Source organism: Cibotium barometz, chromosome 34 (genome assembly GCF_041138505.1).
Source record: "Cibotium barometz isolate CiBa-2024 chromosome 34, ASM4113850v1, whole genome shotgun sequence".
NCBI lineage: Eukaryota > Viridiplantae > Streptophyta > Polypodiopsida > Cyatheales > Cibotiaceae > Cibotium > Cibotium barometz.
In genome coordinates this window covers 43238858-43261700 of record NC_141079.1, presented here as the reverse complement: position 1 = coordinate 43261700, position 22843 = coordinate 43238858, and positions in this window count along the sequence as shown.

Genomic DNA, 22843 nt, shown 5'->3' with positions numbered 1-22843 from the left:
TTCCTTCTATGCATAGAATTTAATTCTAAAGAAAGTAACACTTTTTTAATAAAATATTTTTAGTATGCATTTTTCTATACCTAGGATGAAAAAATAACACTTTAAGAATACACATACGATGGGAATTACTCTTTTTGAATAAAAAAGTATAACTTATTTTTCACAATTTTAGAAAAATTTCGCCATAACCTCCTTTGTATGGCTGACCATTTTTCAATTTTTAACTTTCTACAATTAATTAGAAGTTCACCAAGAGTATTTAAATCATTCTAATGTAAACATTTTTTACTTTATCAAAGAGAAACATTATGAAAAACTTGATATTATCCATTAATCATTCATCTAGGATAAGAATGGTTGGATTTACTAAAGAAGAGAGGGGAATGCCTTTTTTCAATGAGGCATAACATCATATTCAATTTAGAGAATACAAAAATCATTAAAAAAACCATAAAATGAATAGAAAAGAGAAGAATCTCCAACTTATGAAAGAATTTGAGAGCTTTCCTTTGGCTTGATGGTTTGAGGGTTCTACTCTTGTTTGAAACAAGAGTGGCCACCAATCTTTAGAAGAGGGAAGGTCAAAAAACTAATGAATTATGAGTAAATTCATAGTTTTCTGGCTCTTGGGAGAAGTAGAGTAATAGTGCAAAAATACTATTAAGCTCCAACAAAGGAGAAGACTTCTATTTATAGGAAAAAGTGAGCCTCTAACCAAGCAAACTGATTCTAGAATTTTTCAGATCAGTTTGGTCAATTTTTGACCATTTTTAGGTTAGTTTAACTCACTTTTTGAATCTAGTTGAAACATGAGAGAGGAGAGATAAAAATATCTCATTATTTGGGAGTTTAAAACTCTCCCACACATGTGAAATAGGCGCCTCCTTCATGAGGGGAATTCCCCCATACTGAGGTGTCAAAAATGCATCATTTCATCTAAATATCTCTCTTTTTTAACTATTAACCTTGTCCTTCAACTCTTCATCTTATGTGAGTATTTACTCATTTTTGGGGTATTTTTCTTTTATTCTTCTATTTATCTCCTCCCTACATTTGGATGAATCTTATTGGTCCATAGGAACCTTAATTTAAAAATTTTCAAAAATCTGGACCCCTAGGATAATGCCTCTTGAACAGATTATACTTAATTTCTAATGTACCTTCTGAAAATCTTTTTGAACTTCTGTTTCAAGAGAACTTATTTTAATAAGATGAGATATTTTTCTATCCAAAAATATTTAAAAATTGAATTACCACTCTCTAGAAGATTTTCTCTCTCTAGGCCAAAACTGGTAGAAACAAGATCTTTTATATTTCTGAAGAGGGATTTGACTACAGGGGAAGATACTGGACATCTTGAGAGGCTGGGGAGGAATCTTACACTTCTTGAACTTGTGTAGAAGACCTGTTGCTCTGAACTATTTTTGTTTTGTTATGAAGACTGTTGGTCTTCACCCAAGCTCTTCTCTTCTATAATCAACATAGACACCAAATCTGTGAAATTGGGAATGTTTTCCCGAGTCTGAATAGACGTCTTGAACGCCTTGTATTGTGGTCCAAGACCACGTAGACAAACTTCCACCTTATCATCATCTACTGAAACACCAATAGATGCAAGGGATTCCACAATACCCTTGATCTTCAATGCATAGTCATTCACAGACATACTCTTTTTCTCCACAGTATAAAGTTCATTCTTCAACTGTATCTTTCGTGCCTTGGTATTCATTTCATAGAGTTTTACCAAGGTGTCCCACGTCTCCTTGGGAGACTTGGCATCATGTATGTGCCCAATCATGGTGTCTTGTATACTGATAGAGAGCCAATACATAACTTTTCTAGCTCCTTGGTTCCAATCCTTGAACTCTTTCACATTTGCAGTAGTCGAATTGATCTCGGGTATCTCTCGTGCCTCTTCATGCTCACCTTCTATGTAGTCCCAACAGTAACCGTTTCCCATCAGGAAATTTGTTAACCTGAACCTCCAAGCATGGAAGTTGTTCTTGTCAAGCTTCTCAGCAACAATCTTATGCCATCATTTGACATCTTGCTAGACACACAAATTTACCAGAAACAGCACTCTCGTTTGTCCTACACAAACTGCTGTATTTTTTACAGCGGTACTGTACTACACTCAAATGTCACAAACCAGTGACCTTAATGTGCATACATACACCCAATGGCAGTTGTTTGACCTCCTTGTAGCACACACAATGTCTGCACAACCAATCTATCTTCCTGCAGTTCTTAAACCGAGTTCTGCATAGAATCGATGACTTACCCGCAGTGCTCGAAATCGCCTGCTTTCTAAAAAACGAAGGTCCTAACGCACCCGAAACGCGTTTTCGGCTTGAAAATTTTTGTCCGGTGAGAGGCTGAAAATCTTCTTCTTCTTCACACAACACTCAACACACCATATACAAAGATAAGAGTACACACAATATGAAGAGGTACTCAACCAAATACATACTATGGTTCTCTATAGTGTGAACCCTACTAAAATGAGCTGGCGCTATAACTATGCCAGTCTCTAGAGAATGGCTGTCACATAGCCTATCATCCCACTGGCTGCATATCACCCATGATCTCACCAACCATGCCAGTGGTGTAAGTGTGGGGCCTATCCCCCAGGCTGGTCATCACAGTGTCCACCGCCTCACTAGTAGATGAGCTCGATATCTCAACATAATTGTGGCTAGTGACCAAGGGCATAAGACTGATAGGCCTATGAGGGCATGAGACTAATAGGTAATGTTGTGGGATTGGTCACGAGTGTTGTTTATGAGTAGTGTAGTACTCAGCACCACAGGGTCTAGAATGGTGCTAGTAGTATCTTGTGTAGGAACATCTCCATGGTCTAGAAACATGAAGCTCATGCTCATAGTTTCTTGGATTCCCACATAACCTTGTGGAATTGAAACTAGAGCTTGGTCTATGGTGTTGCCGAGTGTCACTACATGTGTGGGATTTGGTGTCTCCATGTTGCTTAAGGTAGGACCACATGCATTGTTCGTCCTAATTTGTTTCAGTATGATGATTTCATGTCACAGCCTCTCTTGCTCCACCATACCATCATTACAATCCATGACCATTTGAAGACGCCCTTCCTTGTCCGTTAGCGGAGGCAGCTTACTTAATTTCATCCCAAATGACAGCATAGATGAGGCTCGTAGTAGCTAGGTCTATCAAGGTTTCATGAGTCACATCAAATTGCCAATTCTTAGTCTATAATAGTGTATCTGAGAATCTTATGTCTAGATCCATTTTGGATATGAATTCATTTTGTTTGGTACCCTCTATCCTATCAAGAACATGGAAGAGCTGTTCGATTTGGGTAGCCTGGGCAGCTTTGGTGCAGTTTGGGCCACTAATCTATGTTGGGCTCAACGTAGAGTTGCTTCCTCTTTTACTCTAGTAGCTCTAATTAAGGCCTCTACTTCTTGCACTTTCTCTTCTATTCTACCATCTGACAATAAGGTTTTGTGTAAGGTTTAGTTTAATAGGCGTTGGGTTGCTAGTCATGATAGGTTCTATTTGGATAGGAATCTCTATGTACATGGGGTTTGTATATGATAAGGCTACATTGTGAGTGGCCTTGGAGTTAACCTCAACTCCTTTATCGCTAGTTTGGAATGCTCTATGGGTATGTCTAGTGTGAGATCCCGATCTCCACCGCGCAACGGATTCGGGGTACTAGCAGCGGAAGTAGCACATCATGCGTGGGTAGGGGTCTCACACTCGGGGCCTCGCCCACGGATATCCGGACAAGAGACTAATCCGTCGGTTTGTCCAAAACCGAAACCGGAAAAACTTCCTTTACCCGAAAAGCATGGGCGATTCCACCACGATAACTCTTTACTCTAACGTAGTCGAGATCATTACGGATCAACTGATCTGACTGCACCTTTAACGGTACTTGGTCAAATCAAGGAAGAAACTTACACTTGGATCATTGGGATCAACGCTTTTTTCCCCATCAAGAGGCACAGCCGTTAATTCTTATCCATAGAACAATTTCTATCCGGGATTTACTTCATCTATCGTAATAATAGAAATTAAATCTCGGTTTACGGATCCATCAGTCCAGCCTAACCCCATCCAATCCCATGGGTTAGCCAACCGCCCAACCACTGTAGTGATGGGATCCAATTTGGAATTTGGTTAGGTTTTGTCCCGGGTACCAAGGAAAAGAGTTCCAAGGCCCCCTAGCCGGAAGTTCATGCAAACATAAAACTAGCCACACCACTTACACACCCAATATGAAAATTGCCTTTTTCTTAGCATCAGCTAACTTTAAAACAATCCTTTAATGAAACCATAGTACCACTGATCACAATCTTCCAATTTATCTAGTTGATTCATAATTTTCCATCATTCCTTCATCAGAGTATCTATGGCATCATTGGCAACTAGAACGCTCACCACCTGTCCCCACAGGGGCCTTTTCAATAGTTCCTAGCCCATAATACTCGGCAATATAATCACTTATAAAAATCAAGATGGACTCTCGTTGAAGATCAGCAAGATCAACCAACAGATCCATATAAAGAGCCATGGACTCATCCATTGAAGACCAGCAAGGTCAATCAACCAGATCCATGCCCGGTTTCACAAAACAACTCTTACTCCTTGTTCCAATATCTTCCTCGACGCACGCGTGGGTATCCTGGGCGACCCAGAGCCCGAGCACCGTATGGTCAGCACCCTCTAGGATCCTTCGCAGGTGACCTAGCGCTTCACTCATAGGCCGCTTCCTTGGTCCCTCATCCACCGTACCGGAAGCTCACCATTTTAATCGAACCGAGGCTGGTCAAGACCTCGACCGACCTTGCTACGCGAGACGTCCTCCATTGACTCTCCGTCAGCAGTTGCAACTTTATCAGTTAGGTCTCCACGACCTTAATCACAAGACGGTCAAAATGCTTTTCCAGCATTCTTGACATAAAACAGCCATTTACACTACATCAACAATCCACAAACAAAATTGATTTTCCTACTCTAATATTTCCTTGTTATAGCATAACCTCATTATTACTTAAAATAGAAACAACACACAAGCATTCAAGATACAATGATAGGGCTAAGCGGTGGTGTAGCTATTCCTCAGAGCAGCACTAATTATGGGTATCCCTAATGCCACTAGAAAGACGCAAGAGCACTACTAATGTTGTGGGGAACTATTAAATTGCTATCAAGAGCGCACAAGTGCTGGACTGAGAAACCAATATACCATGGCATTGCCTATAATAATGTACAGTCCATGTGGTATGTCACTTATCTCGTGAATGCTCAAATTCCTCAATCCTTGTATAAGAAGCATCGTCAATGGATCATGTGAGATCTTGGCTTTTCCATTACCATTGTGCACAAGAGAAGCTCCATCCTCCTCAGGTCGATCTCTCACTCACTCACACATTCACATACACACACAAAAGCACACTAGAGCTTAAATCAAGCAAGGCAAGTGATAGGCAAGAAGAAGAGAGAGTAGAGAAGAAAAGAACTCAATTGCTTAGCATAGGAGAATATAAGACAAAATGAGGGGTTGGGGTTACATTTTGCCTTATCTCCTTGGTTTTTAGGATTTACACTAAAGCTTAAATCAAGCAAGGCAAGTGATAGGCAAGAAGAAGAGAGAGTAGAGAAGAAAAGAACTCAATTGCTTAGCATAGGAGAATATAAGACAAAATGAGGGGTTGGGGTTACATTTTGCCTTATCTCCTTGGTTTTTAGGATTTACACTATTTAGGCAGCCAAAGCTAAAAATTAGGTCCTAGGCCTCCTAGAATGCTTACACTAGTGTAAACCTTATACTCGTTTGGTACCCTTAATTAAGTTATCCCCTGGCACACCTTTCATATACAAGTGGCGATCGTGAACGTAAAATAATACATTACAATTGTTCAATGTGAATTTGACCTTCCAACACACCCATGGTCGAATGAGGTAAAAATGATGGAGTGGCTGACATCGACAATAGCTAAGAGGTCTGTGAGGGCTAACATTATTCTTGCACTTCCCTTACTACCCTGGTTTTTGATACTGATGTTTACAAGGATACTCTATCATTTGCCACCAAAATAACTCAAGGCACCCTAAGGCTGCACATATAAAACCTGTGAATTTATATGTGCTTTCCCAAGAAGACTCTACCATGAACAAAAGAAAACCTTGACCGATATGTGAAACAAGGATATGTTGGGTGCTTAGATACACGGGCCTGCACAAGGTGGATTCATGGGGGCAGTATAGAGATTACTTCAGATATTTTCTACACAATAGGATTGCTGCACGTCAAAAGCTCTGAGTATTATAATAGGATTGGATCGATCCAATGTTCATTTTATTGATGATGTGGCATAAGGTTGGATCGACAATCCTTGGAGTGGGATCACATGATCACACTAGTCAATCCCAAACTTCAAGCGATCCAAGAATTCAACGATTCAAGAATTCGATGATTTGAGAAGTTGAATCATGGCAATTTAAGGGATAGGATTGTCAATCTATGATGACGATTCTAAACTTTATGTGATCCTTTAAGTGGTGATATTAGGGTTGGATTGCTAGCTTTATGCAATCCTTAAAGCTAGCAATCCTAGGGTTGGATCGATGATTCGGCATTTCATACCATAGGATCATTTCATCATTGAATCGCTATGATCCAAGAATTTATCTTTGGGATTTTTTAAGTGTTAGTGCCTGGGTCTCAACAAGTTTTTACGCTTAATGCCACACCATGTATTGTTCGGTAACCTAGTCATGCTCCATGCAATTTTGTTATGGTGTGCAAGACACTTAGTGAGGTACTTTTGAATTCGAGGTTTTGTAGCTTACATGTTCAGTGTGTGAGTGATGTGGCATTTTACAAGTGCTTGGGAGATCAATGGATACAACAATTACCTACTATAATGCTAATGTCACACCTAAATGCTTTGAAAATAACTTTCCAAATAAACATATGATGTAAGAAAAGTTGTGAGTAGAGGGTCGTAAGTTTCTGATGTTGAGGTTCACTAAAAGTGTTTCTACTACACTTTTTGTATATTTTAAGGAATTCAATGGGTAGTTGGTCCCGTCAAGCTTATCCTCAACAAAACATATCCCATAATACATCATTGCCTCTACCATTATGCCTACAAATAATAACTAATCTCTAGCACAAAATGCAAATATCCCAACTAGCTAATGCCTGCAGGTACTACCAATGTCTATTGAATGTAGCTGATATATGGTTATTTCTAGCAAATCATTGATGATGACAAAGAAAACCGATAAAATGTATAAAAATTTGAAATTGTAGTGGAAATGATACTTTTAGTAGAGAATGTAGAAATCAATGATAATGTTGACGATGCTGTTAAAAATGTCCCCGAAGATGTACTGGCAAAGATGAGGACGGCCTTGTCTCTGCACACCAAATTCTACTATTGTTGTGTAGAAAACCCAAAATAAAACAAAAGTAGTTTGAATTAACACTCCTCGAGATGCTTGCGTAAACCTTACAACATGAGAACAAACCCCAAAACATGCCCGAGATGCTTAAAAATGTGGAAATGCTTTGCTAACATATTACATTAACATATAAATAGCACGCTATAGGGTATTTCTTCTCCACGTAAGAGGATAGCTCAATTTGAGAAAACCAAAGAAAAAGTCGAGGAGAAGATGACAAGGGGCAAAGAGAATCTACTATAATATTAATTGTTGGAGTGGAAATCAATGTAGCAGCACACACATAGAAGCAGTAAGCAAGGAGAGATAGATGGAAGCACCACACTCAAAGTGGATTGATAAAAATGAGTGAAGTATACGTAAAGTGACATGAATACATATGCTGGGGGGAAAAAACCTCCTAAAGGGGGAAAAAGTGGCCCGGTCCATTAGCCCACATCCACACATCACTACCATATAAATGGCTACAATTTGTTATGTGATGTGGACTTATAATATATGCATGATTTGAAAAGAACAGCATGTGATGTATAATTTCTTTGGAATGACTACTTTTTATAAAGGAGTCTATGTGTGAACTCTTATTTTTTAAGTGGTGTGTGTGAGTAAATTGGTAAATTTTTAAATATGGGTGTGTGAGTTCACACTTAACTTTTCTCTCATCTATGGAGATACCATTTTTGGACACAATGTGTCCCATTATAACCCCATGCTTCACCCAAATTGGCATTTCAATGGATTTAAGGATATTCGATACAATCAGCACCTTAGAAAAATCTTTCTCTAAAGCCAGCCAAGTGATCTTTCCACTTGGAATGAGCACACAAATCATCAATAAAAACTTCCAACAACTCTTCTATAGAGATAGTCCTTAAAAGTTGTGTAGATAAGCCGTTGAAATGTTGTAGGGCATTGGTTAGCCCAAAGGGCATAACCTGATAGAAATGTGCCACCCATAGTGTGAATGTGGTCTTGTAGTGGTCTAATGCAATGGACACTTGGTTATAGCTAGAGGAAAAACCATCCAAGAAGATGTAGGCTTCCTCATCATCCACTCTCTCTAAAATGTATTCAATGTGTACACTTCAATGGATAATGAACTTTCTGTATGGCCACATTGAATTTTTAAATCCACACACACTTGAAGATTTCGATTATTCTTCAACACAATTCAATGGGTGATACCAAATTAGTGTGCTCGATTCATAAATTAATCTCGCAATATAATAAGTTTGTCAATCTCTTCTCGTACAATAACTGAATGAATACTTAAGATTCATTTAATAAGTACTTTTCCTTGTTGGTATGAATCTTCTATGATAGGGATTGTGTGTTGTACCACCTCAGGTGGTACTCCCTTCATGTTTGTGTATTCCCAAGAAAATCAATCTTTAAACTTTTTATAGATTTTTCATATCCCTTTCCTCATCTGGAGTCATATCCTTAGAAATGAAGATTGGTTTGGGCTCCTCCCTAACTTTCAACTAAGTTTACCTCATCGACTTCCGTGTGGGTTCTATCATATGAAATGTCTTCTTGCCCCTCCTTAGATTGTTGTCCTTTGAGGCAAACAATTGTTCGGGTATCCACTATACACACAATTTTTATAAGGCTTAGGGATTAGTCTTAAGTCCATTGCATCATCTTCTTTCGCCCCACAATTTGGGCCAAAATCCTCTCATTTAACTTCTACTACCAAGGCTCTGATTCTCCTACACCTCTTTGATCTATAAAGTCACGGCTTAACCTTTTCTAAAGATTGGGGTTTCTCTTGTGTTTTACCAAGGATATTTCCTTTTTCTAGTTCCTCACCCCAATTCTTGGAAAACGCCTCGTGCACCTTTGTAGCCTCGATGTATCTTTAGCCACTGGGCCTCTTTCCATTTTCTCCATGACATGTTGTTAGGTCTGTCTTGATAACACTTTCACCTTAGTCATTTTCTAATATGGTTGCCTTTTAGCAAACGATTCACTATCAGAGCTTGTGGAAAAATTTGATTCTGAAACATCAGCAACAATCCTAACTCTGAATCAAAAAGATAGAAGTCCAAGGACCTTGCTTCATTCAGTCTAAATCAATGTTCTTGATTCCTTGACAGGGAATACATCAATTATTAACAACACATGCATCTAGTTCTCACTAAAATCTAAAGGAATAAGGGATGCATACATCATATCTTACTCTCTTCCCCATGTCTAGAACAATTTTTGGTCTGCACACATGCATACATCATGTCTTCCTCTCCACCCATGTCTAGAACAATTTTTTGTTTGGTCCACTAATGTGGTTGTATTGATATGGTGTGGTCAGTAGACCATTTCCAAAGAGGTTACCCTTCATCAAATGAGTCTTGCATGTTTGCAAATCGCCTTCAGAACTTAGATGTCTTTTTGTAAATAGACTTGGTCTAAGGCCCAATCATGCACCATCCTGGCATCCCTCATGAAAGTCTACCAAAGTATGACATCACATGAATTTGGTTTGGTGCAAGAAATTCATCACACAAATGTGTGATAAAATTATACAAATTTGGTTGGAGTACGAAATTCATCACCACCATGAATGTGTGATAATATCAAAACAAAAATATTCTCAATTTGATCCTCTATAAGACTCTCATGGGTCTCGCAGATGCTCCATCAACCATCTTTATAAAAAGATCTATTAGTTCTAAGGTAGGTCTTTCCCATTTTTCCCCAGCATTTTTTCATGATAATACTCAACCCTTCTCCACTAGCTAGGATTTTAGCTACCTGATATCTTTTATGGTAGATAAAAATGGCAACATTTGTGTCATCATTCTCATAGTATTTTCCTAATTGATTGACTAGAATCTAGATGAATCTAGGAGCATTACTATCCTCTCTCAAATGTTTTGAGGTATCAACCTCTGGTTCCTATCCTGGTTTAAGAATTTGTGGTTCTCAAGTTCCCTCAACCCATTATTTCACATCTCTCCACAGGGTAGGGTTGCTAAAGCAAGGGCTCAATTGGTATTTTCACCTTTAATAATGCGGTTCTTTATTTTTCCCTCTTTTTCTAGGTTGGGTCCTCCTAGTCCATAAAGGGTAGTTGATTCCCATTGCCCCTTTGGGTCTTCCCAAATTGGCTCTAAGGTTGGCATCCCCTTTGCTTGCCAAATATTCTAGGTTTCTCTTTTCTATTGCTAAGGCTCTTCTCACATCTAGTTCTTGTTTCCTTGGATTTAAGACTTACTCTAGGCCTCCCTGAATGTCATTTCCATCTCCACCTTTTCACTTATCGGGGAAAAATGTCTCTCCCATCCTTATTGGCGATGCCTTATATGTCCCTCTTGATTGTAGGAGTGAAAGAGATTTGCTCATGAGAATGGGTATGATTTCCCTCAGTACAAAATTATGTAGCCTACATAACTCCTCTTCTTAATAAGAACCTTTCAATATTGCTCATTGGGCGACCCTCGTCTTGATGAGTGGGCCTCTTGTATCATGGGGGAGATTGAAACTCTCTCTTTCACTTGCTTATCGATCATTTGAGATTATTCCATGGATTATCCACTATTGGTATTGCTTGAATTCAAACCTTTCTAGATAAACACACTTTGATGTGTGCTAGCTAAAGGATCGTATACCAAATACTCCTCTAGTAAGAAGATCCTTGGCAACTATCCGTAGTAGTTAGATACATTATCTTTTGGAGAACTTTCATCTCCCAAAAACTTTTCGGATCTCAAGTGCATGTAAAGATGGTTTAGCAAAGCAAATCCCAATTCTCGAACCTAATTTTTTGTTTATAAGCCCCTAGTTACCCAAGGGTTGAGATATTCACACATGAATAACTCTGGTGTTTCATGTTGAAAATTTTCACTTATCCTCAAATTCAACTCTGGTTTTTTATGCCAAAATTTTTTGATCTATTTGGTATTAAATTCACTTGCAAATGAACTTAGACAATCAATCTAGATCACTTGCAATGAACTTAGACAATCAATCTAGATCACGTAATCACCTTAATAATCTTAATAGATGAAATTATTTTGGGTAATTTTCTCAAGAAGCTCATGACGTGAATATCTGGGAGATACATGACCATGAAAAACTATGGGTTTTCACACTAATTTTTTTTCAAGATAAGAGGATAAGAATTTCTATTTTTGTCAAGGTAATTCCTCAAATCAAGGTATTATTTTTGGGACTTTTTTCGATGGAAATTTCTCTGATTTTTAATGGCCGTGAAAAACTCCCAATTATTAAAAGCCCATAATTACCTTTGATCTAATTTTTAGGGATCCAAATGATGTTTCTACCTACTCATAAGGTGTAGTTTGAGCTACTTTTACATAGCTAAGGGAATGAAACCTTAGCAAGACTCAAACAATAATATTTTTTATAGTTTTTGTGATTTAAAAGAAAAGAAAAAATAACTCAACGCCCTAGTTTTTTACATGAAAAAGTTAAAAAGGCTGTAAACAAAAAATTAATGAGATCGCTTCCCTCTCTAGGCTTCCCAAGTATCCACAAACCAATCTTTTTACCAAAAAGCAAGAAATCAAACACCTACCATACCTTTCACCATTCTCTATAACAACCTTATCCACTCACAAAGTGCACACAAAACCTCAAAAATATTAAAAATATAAATTTTTAAGGATGCAACAAAGGAGTTGAGAACTCTACAAAGAAGAAAGAAGAAGCAACATTAGTTCCTCTCGATAGCGGTGTTTCTACCCTCTTATTCATGCAAGTATTGGAACAAATAATAATCATTGTGGGATTCCTACCTTACCTCTAAGCCCAGGACCTCCAAGACCTCCAAGATCTATCAATTAGTTGCTAGCTCCAAGCGTCCAAGCCTCCCTTTTGATGTCAGCAACAAGAGGTTTATTGCACCTCCTTGCCAAAGACTCCTTGCCAAAGACTAACCTCTCTTACTCTCTACACTCTCTCACACAAGCATAGAAAGGCACATGTGATAGGTGCAAACAAGCATCTCCTTTCAACTCTCTCTCTCTCTCTCTCTCTCTCTCTCTCTCTCTCTCTCTCTCTCTCTCTCTCTCTCTCTCTCTCTCTCTCTCTCTCACACACACACACACACACACAAGAGCAAGAGTAAGGAGAAGATAAGAACTCACTTAACACAAAGGGGGATTGCGTCATTTCGTTATGATAAAGAGTCATATATATAGGTGCCTCTTTTCACACTTGGGTAGACTTAAAATCTAACTCATAAGATTGGTCACTTATTTCTACTCTCATGTATAGAGAGTGCTTCTACCAATCCCAAAATGGGGTTAACCTCAAATGTTATATCCCATTTCTACCCTTTCAATAACTCTCTCTTATTCATGTAAGTATTGAAATAGACCACTAGATAACTAGGGTGAACAATGACACTTTCAACATATAGGTCTCTAACCACATGTTTCCCACTACTTAAACCAAAGAAAACCTCTCTTTTTAAGAGAAGCATAGTGGAAAAGTCAAGGGCTCCCTCTCCTCCAGAGCAACCTACTTGTAGATAATAACTCTTGAGCTAACTTAGGAGATACCTTGATAACTATAAATTACACTACACATTATCATTTACTGAATTTAATCATCACCACTCATAATATTAAAAATAAAATACTCAAAACCAATACTCAAAACCACTTAGATTTCACTCAACCACTAACACAACATAACTGGCATGGGATTCATACCTTGCCTCTGAGCCCAAGATCTCCATGACCTGCAAGCTCCACGAGTGATTGCTAGCTCCAAGCTTCTAATCCTCCCTATCAACAAGAGGTTTTCTACACCTCCCTACCACAAGGACTCACCTCTCTCACCCTCTACGCTCACTCACACCAAGCATAGAAAGGCACATGTGCCAGGAGCAAACAACCATCTCCTCTCAACTTTCTCTCTCTCACACACACACACACATACACAAGAGTAAGAGAAAGGAGAAGACAAGAACTCACTAAGCACAAAAGGGGATTGTACCATTTCATTATGAGAAATTGTCTTATATAGAATTGCACACTTAGGTGCCCAAAACTTAAAACCTAGCTAATAATCTTGGTCATTAACTAGCTTTTCTCATACTATTTAACTTTTATCATACCTTTTCATGACACTTATTTCCACTCTCATATATAGTAAAGAGTTCTTCTGTTAATCTCAAAATGGGATTAACAATCCCACAGCAGTAGTGAAAGTGTAACTTAAGACCTCATAGCTAGCTTTTTCAAGTAGGTTTAGTGCCTGAAACCACTAGCCTGCTTTGCCTTCAAGGCAAAGTCCAGATGAACTTACCTTAGTGGGATCATCAATCCTTTCCATGGCTTTTCAAAATTTATCAGAAAGTCTCTATGTAGTACTGAATGGGGTCTCTAGTTGTATTATTGAATGGGGTCTCTAGTTCCATCAAATTTAATCATCATCCTTGAGATCTGGATTAGCTTTGTTTTGCCCAAATCTAAGCCTCTATGTTTGATGTTTGTGGCAACTCCCCTTTCTATTTCAAATTCCGTCCTAAGCATGTCTTCTTCTCACATGGTGGTGGAACATAAGGGAAAGATGGTTGCATAAAACCCTATGTCCTAGGGTTTGGTGTTTCGTGCCCCATGGGGGGTTGGGTTGTGCATTTTACAATGGTCATATGCTAGCTTGGCTTAGTAACTACAGGCAACTAAAGACACATCATGTGATTTCTCTATGGAGCTCTTGGGTTTGATGGTTCTTTCCCCTTCCCCATGTTCCTTGTTCCTCGTCCAAATAGAGAAGGACTAGAACTTGGTTCCGTGTTGAAGAAGCTTTTATAATGAGCTCCTTGAGAAGGACTCATACTTGCAAAATGTGGGCAAGTGTGTTTTGTCTAAATGTTTTGTGGAATGCTTGTACCTTATGGTACAACAAAAGAGACTCGATTTTCGTAACTATGGTTGTTGGGCTACTTGGCTATGGCTAGCTTGGGATAACACTAGCTCAAGATTGACACCCAATATTTAAAACATATGCTAGCATTTGACATGGTTTGACCACTTCTTCAGGGAGAAAACCTTGAGGTTTCTCATCTTGCTCTCACTCCTTCACTCAAACTTCACCCAAAGATAGGGTATTTCATTGCTTTTTTCATGAAGCTAATGGGTGAATCTTGTTGAGATGTCAAGCTCAACATGAGCTGACACTCACGAGGCGCCTACATGACCGTTCGACATTTACATCACTGATAGGTTTGGTAGTTGGCACCGGCATATCTTTGCCAGAGATTCTACAGCTAGACTACACCAACTAGTCCACATCTACGCACTCCTCTTAGCGTGTTTACATTATGGAGCACTTGTATATACTCTATTATGTGTGTTAGACACTTTATCTTCTGTAGACCTCTTTTGTTGTGTGAAGAAGAAGAAGAATTTTCAGCCTCTCACTTTGTGTGTTTCCTTATAGGGTTTGTGTGAGTGTGTGTGTGTGCTTGCAAGAGCTCAACCTCTCTTTGCTCCTGCATCTTTTCATGGTATTAGAGCCTGGTTCATGCTAAGGGCTGAGTGGCAAGCAAGAGAAGCACAAGAAGCGGTACAAGGGTAAGAGCTTCATCTACTCTTCCCCCGTTGTGTTGGCTACTACACCTTTATCGGGAGCTCTTCAGGAGGCACTGGCAAATGAACTGTGATTGAGGATCTTTCTTTGCAGGAGGAGAGCTACATGGAAACTATACTATCCGTTTTCTGTTGCACAATATTTTTCAGGCCGAAATTACATTTCGGCCACATTTGGACCTCTATTTTTCAGTTCACAGGCGTTCACGGGCACTGCAGGGGTGGGTAAGTTTAGATTCTTTGTAGAACTCTATTTTTAGAACTGCAGGAAGGGCAATTGGTTGTGCAGACATTGTGTGTACGATGAAGAGGTCTCAAAGTTACCATTGGGTGTATGTATGTAAATTGAGGTCACTGGTTTTTACAGTTTGGGTGTAGTATAGTACCGCTGTAGAGAATATAGTCGTTTGTGCATGTCAAACAAGTGTTGTTTTTGGTAAATTTGTGTTGCAGAAAAGATGTCGAATGATGGAATAAACCAAATTGTTGCAGAGAAGTTTGACAAGAACAACTTCTATGCTTTAAGGTTTAGATTGACAAATTTCCTTATGGGAAAGGTTTACTCTAGGACTACATTGAAGGTGAACATGAGGAGGCGCCGGAGATTAATCCAACTGCTATACAGATGTAAAAGAGTTCAAGGATGGGAATCAAGGCATGGGACACCCTGGTGAAGCTGTATAAAACTAACACCAAGGCACGAAAGATTCAATTGAAGAATGAGGTTCATACTGTGGAGAAGAAGAATATATCTGTGAATGATTATGCCTTGAAGATCAAGTGCATTGTGGAATCCCTTGCATCAATTGGTGTTTTTGTTGATGATGATGATAAGGTGGAAGTGTGTCTACGTGGTCTCGGGCCATAATACAAGGCGTTCAAGATGTTTATTCAGACTTGGGAGAACATTCCCAAATTCACAGATTTGGTGTCAATGCTGATCATTGAAGAGAAGAACGTGGGTGAAGATTAACAGTCTTCACAAAACAAAAACAGCTCAGAGCAGCAGGCCTTTTACACAAGTGCAGGTAGAGGATGAGGTAGAGCTCATGGATGTGGCTAAGGTGGTGGCCGAACAGGTAATCAGAATTATGGCCAGCACAGCAAAACAGCAGTCCCAAGATTCACAACAACAACACACAGGTGGAAGAGGCCAGTTTAGAGGCAGGGGGGTCAAAGAGGTCATGGTAATTGGCAAAGGCAGCATAATGATACACAAGGGTGTTTTTATTGTGGTAAGCCTAGACATTTGTGGGCAGATTACTATAAGAAGTAGAGTGACATGCAAAATGGAAAAGTGCAACAAAATAACTATGCATCCTCTAGCAAAAATAATGAGGATACTGAGTGGTTGTTTGTTATGCAACATGTAGTTAATGCTATGTCTAGAAATGATGTAGCAGCATGTAAGGATGATGTATGGTATGTTGATTCAGGTGCTTCGAACCACATGACAAGTCATGGTGTGAGTGGTTCAAGGAAATGAAGAGTCTTGAAAGACCAAGTTTTGTTGAAAGAGGGGATGACACTGCTCATCTGATTGTCCATGTTGGGGATGTGCCATTGTCCATGTAGGATGGTAAGGTGAAGTACCATGTAGATGTACTTTATGTTCCAAACATTACAAAGAATTTGATTTCTGTTGGCCAGATGATTGAGCAAGGTTTGCAGGTCTGGTTTAACCCTGATGGATGTTATGTAGAAGACCTTAAACATAAATGCAGGTTGGTTGCAAAAGGCAACAGAGTGGGCAGAATGTTTACATTGAACATAAATATGCCTGATGTGAGTGTTGCAATGTTTGCAAATGGTTCAAGAGTTGTTGCAGTGTTAACCCATGGCGGACATGGCGACGTACTATATTTTACGTCATTAATTTAAATATTCTGAGTCATGGGCCGGGCTTGTCGGCACCATATGTTAAGGATGAAGGGATTGGGTGATCGCCGATGAGAGGCGCACCTTGAATATCAGTAGGATAAGGGTTAGGGTCGGCCGGCCATGTATGGGCGCCCAAGTGTGAACGGCCAAGTCACCTATATGAGTCAAATGTAACCCTAAAATCCGCATTCTCATGTGTTGTGAATACAAGAGTGCTCTTGCCTTATCTCCTTGATTTCCTTCTCCTGCGTGTGTGTGTGTGTGAGAGAGAGAGAGAGAGAGAGAGTGAGAGAGCGATCGAGCGCACTGTGTAGCGGCACGGCGGCGGCGGCGAGGCGGTAGAGCGGTGACGGCGGCTCCTCCTTCACGGCTGCGACGCGGGAATCCTTCAAGGCAGCGGTTAAGCGGTGAGTGACACACCTTTTGCATTCTGTTTTGAGCTTCCTTCCCTGGTTGTATGCTTGCAGCCATTCGTGGCTCGCATACGGTGCCCGGCAAGTCCCCAGCTACGACCTGTGCGGCAAAAGCGCACATTTTTGGCGCCGCTGCCGGGGAGTTGCCCTGCACCAAGCTCCAGTTTGCAGCTCGGCTGCTGCGTGAAGTTTAATCTACACTGTAGGAAAGCAACTGTGTGTTTGTTGTTAAGGCGTTTCTGTGTTGCATTTCTGTTTCTTCTGTTATATTTTCGCTCCGCGTGTGGGCGTGCGTTCTGTTATCTGGTTTCTGCGTGTGAGAGGGATTTCTGAATCCCCAGATCTGTGCTGTGTGTGCGAACTGCGCCGCGGCCAAGGCTGAACCCCAAGGAAACCATAGAAAACTTATCTCCAAAAAAAAACAGAAAATAAAAAATAAAAAAATTATAAAAAATAAAAAAGAAAAAAATTAAATTTTATTTTCAAAGAAAGAACCGAACGTGTGGAGGGGAAAGATTTTCTAATTGGAGAAAAAAATTTTGAAAAGAAAGAACCCCAATTGACCCTTGACCTCGACCCCGGCCCCGGCCCCGGCCTCGGTCTCGGTCTTTTGATATATATATATAGGAGAGTGAGCCTCCATAGCTTTCTTTCAAGTGAGAGCTTATGGGAAGTTGTGCCCTATATGTAGCCCACTCCCCAAGGAGTAAAGTGAGTATGTGGGATAAAGTCCTCACCCTTTCCTCCACAAGCAAATAGGCTTTTGCCCCTTCCCCCCAAGGGAAACGGACTGTTTTGAGGACTACAGGAGCTCTAGATAGGCGAACACGGTGCTGTAAAGCACACTAGGATCCTTTGAACGATACGCTCATTTCGAGCTATCATACGCCCTAGTCCAAGTTCGACTATAAGTAAGGGGGTCAAAAACGGGTTAAAAACAACACAAAAACAAGTAAAAACGGGGTGCGAAACACCTAAGAAACCACTTGTGTGAGTTTCAAGGGTAGTTACAACGCACGTAGGGTACCCACGTCACATGCATCTACGTTCTGGTCGGGTGCTAGAGCCTGAACCACTAGAAAGTGTTTCAGTTTACGCAGGCTCACACCATCCCTCCACGTTGGCATCTTGGCCTTCGGCTGGAACCCAAGGGAGTGCAACCCAAGATCCACGAATAGTGGATAGTGACTCGTCCTCTGACTCAGAAGCCATGGAAGGGCACCCTACCAAGAATCCTGAGGAGACAAGCCAAAACATGCCAGTGTGGGCCCCACAACCCGGATCTAGCATGTTTAGTCGTCTAATAGAGACCTTTAGTAGAGCTACACGCTCTGAATATGCGACAAGCGAAGTAAATGAGGAGGGAGGGGTAGTAGATTCGCCATTCACATCTTATGTAGACCCTACCCTCCCAAAGAGTGTCCATGTGGATATTCTACCCACTTCGTTTAATGAGGGCCCTACTGAGCTACCACATTCCGATGCTCTTCCTAAAGTTGAGGTCCCTAGAAGCCAATCCATAAGAAGTGACATTGCGTCCACTTCAAGAGAACCATTTGGCACACCAAGTCTAGATGGGATATTTCTCAATGAAAATTGGGAATATGATCTACACACAGAGACTCTAACTGACCTATACACAGGTTACACATACCATGTAGGTTGGTTAGAAGTCCTACGATCTACATCTAGTGCCACTAATCTAGAGGAGCAACAACACATGATATGTGAGGTGATTCATAGAATTATCCAAATTGAGAGGCAAAATAGGGGAGTGAACCTAGTTTCCACTGGCCCTATGAGGTTTTTGGATACGGGCAAGGCCAAACAACCAACCCTATCACAATTGGAGACTCCCTCGGTGAGTCCCATAGACCCTTCATATGTTGTTTCGCCTGGAGTCTCAATGCAGGTTGAGCCCACGAGTAGTAACTTTAGCTTTCCAACCTTGGCTCAACTTTCCATTAGGGAATCCGCAATGCCTACCCCAATGATGAGCATAGCTGAAAGTGCACCTGTTACCGCTGTAGTTAGTACGACACCACTACCTAGTGGAACAGTACCTACAACAGTGCGTGCCAGTGCCTATCGACCCTATGTACCTATCGCTACTCATGCTCAGGTAGCTCCTACGCCTCTTAGTATGCCAATGGCGTATGCTCCACGACCGCCTTATCATAACCATTATCCAAGGGGAGCTAGGCCTAGTCACATATCATATCCTACGTCATTTGCCAACCTACTCAGACCAACGCCAACTCCTATCAGCCAGGCTATCCCAGAAGTGCCTTCACCAACTATGCCTGCTCACTTAGGTGATCTCGCAGCATTTGCTCAGACGATCGGACGATCCATTGCAGAAAACATGCGGGGTATTCCTGAGAGAGAACCTAGAAGCAAGGCAGTACAAGTGGCTAAGCTCACTCAAAACTTCAGTGGTAACGAGGATGTTAGGAAGCACATTGAAGTCTTTGAACACGTGTGTGATTCCTTGGAAGAGCACAATGAGCTGCACAAGTGTAAAGCCTTAGGCTTAACCTTGAGTGGGAAGGCCGGAGATTGGTATCGAACCTTAAGGGTTGAAGAGCGCACTCACTACCCCACTCTCAAGAGATTGTTCTTGAAAGAATACATACGCGAGGGTGTGCTTTGGGGGGTAGCATCTCAACTCCAAAAAGCTGGACGCGAGGAAGGGGAGTCAGTGAGAGACTTTATAAGTCGATTGAAGCATCTAAATTCTCGCTGCACTCCCGATGAACGCTTCAATAACAACCAACTCCTCGATAGATTCATCCGAGGATTGCGCCACGAGGACATTTACAATGGCCTAGTCATTAGAGGTCTTACAACGTGGGAAGCAGTCACTGCCAATGCAATCCAGTTAGAAGACAACTTGATGATTGCAGGTAAAAAGGTGTCTTCAGAAACAAAATCCGTTAGTTCGCAAGTATCTGGGCACGAGCCAATGACGGCGAAACCTATTGCCAAGGAGCCCAAGATATCTGAAATGTCTGTGACCGACCTTACTAAGGCTCTCCAAGAATACTTTAGGGGTAATCGAGCTCCTCAGAATAGCCATATGTACCCAAGAAGAGAGCAAAAATGGTGTTCGGTGTGCTTAGGACCACATAGCACGAGTGAATGTCCCACATTCAGAGTCAAATTCAATGGGAATTGCAATGCATGTGGTAAGTATGGCCATCAATCTAAAGATTGCCTAACACTTAAGCGAATGTTGGCAAACCAAGCACCACTAGCTTGGTCAAACACACCTCAAGTACCCGCGCTAATGCCTGCACAACCTATCGAGCAACCGTCACAGCACATAGTTCCAAGGAATCCGAATGTAGTCCAGTCTGTGCCGTTACCACCGCCAGTGCTAGGACCACAACCTCCACATCCAAGGATTACCCCTGTAAACCAGATGGGTTGTGAGTCACATAGTGCATGTGGGGATTATGAAGAGGAGATAGACCCCACTGTTCCATACGGAATTGATACGTTTGAAATGATTCCCCAGTACTACATGGAGGATCATTTCGGGCAAGTTAAGCCTGTATATCAAGCGGCTGCTCTCGCCACAAGGGGGCAAAACCTTAATACCTTGGCGAGGAGAGCACCTCTTCAATGCTACGAGTGTGGAGGACCGCATCGTGTAGCGGAGTGCCCTAATAGGCTACAGAAGATCGCTACTCAAATGCAACCAAGTCAAGGGAGCACATCGGGAATGCCGGTACTTACATGTAATCGTTGTGGCATAGATCATTTGATCGCTCAATGTCCACATAATCCTAATGCACCCAAGATTACGCCATTGAATTTGGTTGAGGTCACCAACCAAGCACGAGGAACCACACCCATTGTACCCGTGAATGTAGTTACACGATCAATGCTTCAAAATCAAAACTACATTCTTGAAGAGAGGGATACTGCATCAATCGCTCAGGCAAAGAAAAAGAAAACACGACGAAAGAGATCGCTTAATGCCACGAGCTCCAATCCTAGTTCAAAGACTAACATAGGTACAGGAGACGACCCCGTGTATATGAATGATCCTGAAGATGATTCTGATTCAATAGAAACCATGGGGACCAAAGCCACTACCTTAAGGGAGGAACCCACTCGGGAGCTCAATGATGAAGGAGAATCAAGCGAGTACATAAATAAGGGAAAACAGAAGGAAACTTCCTCGGTCCCACAACCAAGTCAGTTAATGCCCTCTCGACCACCCAAACTGACTGAGACTCCCCAAGACAAGCCACGTGGGCCAAAAACCCTCAAGAAAAAGATTGGAACTTACCCAAACCCAGTTGAGGAGATTGAACAAGTGCAACACTTAAGGGGTTTGGTGGAAGAAACACAAAGAGAACTAGAGCCAAACCCGAGAAAAATCAAAATTCCAGACACAGTGTTTCCTACGCAAGTTCAACCTCACAGGAACCATAAACCGTTAGCTATACCTAGTATCATTCGGGAAGAAAGTGAGGATAGGACATCCGGAAGTGGGCAAACACCCTTCTTGCTAGAAAGAATGTTTAGTGAGGGAATGCCTGACCCCATCAAAGAGGAAGTGATTCCATCTTCACCAGTCCCTAGTCAAGGGGCGATGTCTCGAAAAGTACCGTTGAATGTGTCCAAGCTAATGGATTTTATGTCCTCTGAGATCAGAACCACGATCATATCCAAATTATATGGAGATCCTGAGCTATTCTTAGCTCTTCGGGCATTTCTCAATGGAGAACTAAAGGCGGGGTTACCACAATTTGCAAATATGGATAGACCCGACACGCTTCAAGATGAAGGGGAACATTGGGATCTACAACCCAACTTAGATGAAGATTCGGTCGTTGAAATACCTGTTAACAAGTTGGGACAGTACTTTGAAGGGGACGAATCTAATGCCACCCTCCCCATTACTACCAAGGGATTAACTCTAAAGGGAATCCTTGATGGTGGTGCTGGAGTGAGCATTGTGACTAAAAACTGTTGGGAATCCATGGGAAGACCTCACCTCGAAGTCACAAACATAGTGGTTAAGATGGCAAACGGAACCATAGCTAAACCTATTGGAATGTTAAGGGACCTCAAGATCAAGGTCCTGGGATACAAGGTAAAACATACCTTCATTGTAATGGATTTCTCCAAGCATCCTATGTCATATCAAATGATCTTAGGACGTCCTTTCATGAGGGAAGCACAATTGGTACATGACTGGTCGAAAAACCATGTCTACCTACAATTCCAGGACTCTGTCATTCGAGTTGATCTTGAGAATGGTCGTGCACATCCTTTAGGAAGTAAGGTTATCATTGATAATCGATCGGATACCACTATTCACTCCGCCCCATTAAGGTATTGCTATACATGCAAAAAAGAGACTGATGATGGGAAAGATTCTCCTTATATGGATGTCCTACCGGGTATGACTGAGTCGGATAACGTGGATTGGGTACACCTAGCGGCAACCATAGACACATGGGGAAATAGAGGCACAAGTTGGGTAACACCTGAGGGGCAAGATATGCCACC